A 5583-nucleotide genomic window follows, 5' to 3' on the forward strand; every position below is an offset into this window, starting at 1 on the left:
TTCACCAGGTAGGGGAAGTTTTCTGTCATTATTTCTTCAGATAGGTTTTCAATATCTTGCTCTCTCTCATCTTCTGGCACCCCTATAATTCTGATGGTGGTACGCTTGAAGCTGTCCCAGAGGCTCCTTACACTATCTTTGTATTTTCGGATTCTTTTTTCATTTTGCTTTTCCGGTTGGGTGTTTTTTGCTTCTTCACATTTCAAGTGCTAACCTGAGCAAGTTGGCCTTTAACATTTGTCCTTTTATCTTGATCGTGCCATTAACCACTTCACCACATCAGATGGCACATCAGATAGCACTTGGAGCTTAGAGCTCCAAGTCCCCATGCAGTTGCTGAGTCTCAGCAGGTTCACCACCTCTCCACTCTTGCTACTTCTGAGGGATGCAATGAAGATAGTACTAGAAGATCTTAAAGTGGTTGAAGACTGTAATCAACTGACACTATTAGGTCAACACTGGTAGAATTGGCAAGCAAAGACTAGGAAGTAAAACTTGTTTTTCTGCCTTCCAACTGTCCTCTGGTAGAACTTACTGGTAGAATCTAAGTGGATGCAGCAAATGGGTCAGGAAAATGCAGTTTGCAATCCCAGCACCAGCATTACAGAGCTGAGGATACAAGCGTGGAGCTGAATTGGAACTGAGACAATAGGTAAAGAACTAACACACTACTTCCTTTCAGAGATTCCTTTTTATCCAAAAGTTAATCCCTAAAACACTGTTCAGGAATTTGCTTGTAAACTATCTCCGGGACCTCAAAACTAAATGCACTAGTTCTAATTGAAATCTTGTTGCTATGTTCTATCAAATGAGATCTTTTAATGATGGCTATTTAATGCTTTATTTTTAAAATCAGCCGTGGAGGGTTCTCTTATAAAATGAATTCATACCCATCCACACATTTTTTTTTTGCATGCCTATCGCATGCCACATAATCTACCAGGTAGTACATATATAAAACAAAGCTTATGTAATAAGACAAAAGTAATAATCTGCCCAAATGCATCTACCCAGAACTACACACTTAACATTTTTGTATTGATGCCTCGGGACATCTTTCTATACTTGTGCACATATACACACACGGGCAACTATATATAAGCAGTTTTCATAAGCACAGAAAATATAATAAATGTGGACATATTTTAAGAAAATATGTATGGATCTACCTGTCTTACTCCCCTGTAGTATTTGATTCTAAGGAAAATGTACTATAATTTATATAATGTAGGCTGCTACTTATATCTATAATTATATTATTTCTATACCTTTTGTCTTTCTGCTTAATTTCTAGATGTATAATTTCTGAGCTGCTGAGTATACAAATTAAAAATGTTGAACTGAATTGTCAAACTGTTCTTCACCAAAGCTACTCCAGTTTACATTGCTACCACTAGTGTGTAAGAGTGTTTATTCACAAGTTGAACGACAGAATGTTATCAGTCATTAACAGCCAAAAGCTTATTGTATTATTTTTATTTTTTGTGAGAGTGAAATACTTCAATGTTAATGGTTGTTTGTATTTATTGTATAGTTAACTTTCTTATGCCCTTTCCACTTTTTCTTGCAAATATTCATATCTATAAATTTGCAGTAATTCATGTTAGAAATCATTAATCTTTTATTACACACATTGCACATTTTTGTCACTTTATTTTGATATTATTTCATGACTTTTTATTTTTATTCAGATCTGTTGACCTGCTTTATCATTTCTGCCTTTGATATCATGTTCAGAAGAGTTTTCCCTGTCCAGTATGATAAAAATACCTGTGTTTTCTCCTAATATGTTTATGATTGTTTTTTTATGTCAGTCTTTAATGCAGTTGAAAATTATATTAAGGTGTGCGGTAAGGATTCACAAATTTCTGTCAAAATTATCTAGTTCTCTAATCCTATCTAATAAAAGAGAAACATGGTAATTAGCTATACATCCAATACCCTTCCCATTGGCTAATCAGGGTGATATGCAAATTAACTGCCAGCCAAGATGGCGGCCAGCAGCCAGGTAGCTTGAAGCGAGCATGAGGTTTGCTTGCTTCAGTGACAGAGGACTACAACGTTCCCCGCCTACCGATGCCGGCCTCTGAGCTTACAGTTTGAAACATTGTTACAAATATAGAAGCTAAACAAACCCCCAGAAACCTGCTTTCAGCCAGCGGGATCTCAGAGCTGGATTTGAAACAGTGTTTCGATTATAAAACCCAAACAAACCAGATACCTGCTTTTAGCAGCAGAGGCCTAAGAGCTGGAGCCAAGCCTCAGAGCTAAAGCTGGCCCAGAATAAAAAAAGAAAAAAGGAGCGGTTGGGAGCTTCAGTCACCTGCCAGCCTGAAAACAGCCCTCAGCCCCTCACCCAGACTGGCCAGGCACCCCAGTGGGGACCCCCACCCTGGTCTAGGACACCCTTCAGGGCAAACCAGCCGGCCCCCACCCATGCACCAGGCCTCTATCCTATATAGTAAAAGGATAATATGCATCCCAGCACCGCATCAGCGAAGCCGTGAGGCCTCCTGGCATCAGAATCAGCATGACAGGACAGCGCCCAAACCCCTTAATCGCCCTGCGGCTCTCTGTGTGACGGGGCGGGGCCACAACCTCCCTATCTGCCCTGCTCTGTTCGTGACAGGGGAAGGCGCCCCAACCTCCTGATCAGCCCTCCTCTGTGCCTGATAGGGGGGAGCTCCTCACCAATCCCCCAATCGGCCCTACCCTGAGCGTGACAGGGGGTGGCATTGCAACCTTCCGATCCACCCTTCTTTGTGCATGACAGGGGGGAGCTCCCCAACTCCCCAATCGGCCCTGCTCTGAGCCTGACCAGGGGCTGCACCTAGGGATTGCGCCTGCCCTCTGCCCCCTGGGAGCAGGCCTAAGCCAGCAGGTCGTTATCTCCCAAGGGGTCCCAGACTGCAAGAGGGCACAGGCCAGGCTGAGGGACCCTCCCTCCCTCCCCCCCGAGTGCACAAATTTTTGTGCACTGGGCCTCTAGTACATTTATAAAATAATTCTTTTCCCTTACTGATCTAAAATGTAATCTTCATTAGATAATAAATTTTTATATTTGATATTTATAAACACTTTTCAGTTCCATTTGTTTTTGTCTATTCACTACCATTACTATTAATTACTATTGTTTTAACATTAATTTAAAATATTTTATATGTAACATACATGTTTTCCTATCTAATAAGTGTTACCCCTAACACATATACCCTTAATACTCATTTTTGCCAGAATTTCTGTACTCTTACAAAAAAAAATTAGAATTACTCATGTCCTTTCAAATAAAAATCCTACTGGCATTTTGATTGCAATTACATTGTTTTGCACAGATTGGTATACAGAGAATTATGGCATCCTACACTATTGAATCGTCCTATCTAAAAAGAATGTTGCTTGACTTTTTACTATATTTTTATGTCCCTCATTAGAGCTTTAAAATTATTTTCATTTGTCTTTAATTTTAGGTATCTTAATGTATTTTAATGTTTTTGTGGTGTTTATGAATGAGTTTTTTTCAACTTTGAAAAAATGTTCCTATTTGAATATTATTTGATACAGAAGATTAGCTATCAAACTTTTTGGTCTCAGAACCACTTCACACTCAAAAACTATTGAGAACCTAAATGAGCTTTTGTTTAGGCCAGTTATATCTATTTCTGTTTGCCATGTTAGAAATTGAAACTGTAAAAAATAATTTTAAAATGATAGCATATATTAAAAAATGAATACATTTTAAGTGAAAAATACCAAAAGTTTCTGCCTGATCTTTATTTTGGAAGTTGGTATTTTTAACCAGAGGCCTAAGGCTTGAAAAGAAATGAAGTACTAGTTATAATTGTCCCCAACCCTTTCAGTAATTATGAAAATTTTGCTGTCCTCACACTTTCAGAGAACACATAACTTAAAATTTGGACTAGTAATCACTAAAAACAAAAAATTGATTACTTAAGTAATACATCAGAATCATTTTTCAAAGAAGTAATTTAATTTCTTAGAAAAATAAAAACCAAATTTAACAGTTTGGAACTTCAGTATGTCTTCAGTAGTCCTGGAAATTGATTGAGTAAAAAAAGAAAACAAAAAATGAGAGAGAACTTATGGACACGGACAACAGTGTGGTGACTGCAGGGATAGGGAGGTTGGTAGAGTGGAAGAGGGTATGGGGAAGGGGGTGGTAAATAGTGATGGGAAAAATAATGATACCATACGAAAGGAGGGAAGGAGGGAGGGTGGGAAAAAAGAGAGAAGAAAGAAAAGGAAAGAAAAAGGAGGGAGGGAGGGAGGGAGGGAAGAAAAGGAGTCCCTTCTGCGATAGCTCAGCCAGAGAGAGAGAGAGAGAGAGAGAGAAGGCGAAGAAGAAAGAGAAAGAAAGAAGAAAGAAAATAATAAATTTCCCTTTTCCCTTCACTTGCCATACCCCATGTTTGAAAATTTTTCCAGAAAGATTACCTAGTATGCTTCACTGCTCTCAAGTATTTCAACTTTGTAGTATCCATTGTCCAAACACTGAAAAGAGTATCTTCATATATTTTTATCCAGATTCGTAGACAGTGATGTCAGGAAAGTTATTCTGATACCAGCTGTTCCATGTTGGGTAAATCAGAGATTATATATATATTATATATATATCTTTTAGACAATAGCATAGGGGAGTACCTTTAAGATCTTAGAATAAAAGTGGATTTCTTGCCTGGCTGGTGTGGCTCAGTGGCTGAGTATCCACCTATGAACCAGGAGATCAAGGTTCGATTCCCAGGCAGGGCACATGTCTGGGTTGTGGGCTGCATCCCCAGTGTGGGGCATGTAGGAGGCAGCCTATCACTGATTCTCTCTCATCATTGATGTTTCTATCTCTTCCTCTCCCCTCTCCCTTTCTCTCTGAAATCAATAAAACTACATTTTTTTAAAAAATTGATTTATTAACACAGAAAAAGAACTCAACATGAAGGAAATTTTTGATCAATATAAACACATTAAGCATTCTGTCCAGCAGAAGATTCCCAGAGGAGTAAGAAGACAAGGCAATGTGGTGCGAGAAGATATTTGTAGTGAGCAAGAGGACAGGCAATAATAAAACTAAAGAAAGAATGTGCTTAGGTGAGATGACAAACTCTAAAATGTTCCCAGATCCTTTTCTCATTTTTTTTAAAAGAAACAAGGAGAGCTAAAGAAAGCTGTAGACAGCATTTTCAGCAAATTAAGTAACAAGTCATTCTCATAGAGCCAAAAAAATATAAGTGAATGGAACCAAATTACAGTCAAACAATATTTTGGTAAGACTTTGCCAAGATTAGCAGATGTGAGGAGGTTGCAGAGCAAAGAAAAGGGAAATTCTGTGTGTCCTAAGACCCCCAGGAAACAGAAATTACTGATACATTTTGATAAAGTAAGACCCCAATCTGATTGGAATTTCCTGTAAGTAGTTCTGAGAAGTTTCAATTTGTGATTATGAGTAAAAAAGAAAATGAACACTGCAGTGTTGCAAAAAATCAGAGGGTGTTGAGGCAGCCTAACCCTCAAAGAAATTAAATGCACCAAAATAAAACTATTTCAGAAGGCCAGAGACTATTCTGGGGTGGG

The sequence above is a fragment of the Myotis davidii genome, unplaced genomic scaffold, assembly GCF_000327345.1.
Source record: "Myotis davidii unplaced genomic scaffold, ASM32734v1 scaffold1523, whole genome shotgun sequence".
NCBI lineage: Eukaryota > Metazoa > Chordata > Mammalia > Chiroptera > Vespertilionidae > Myotis > Myotis davidii.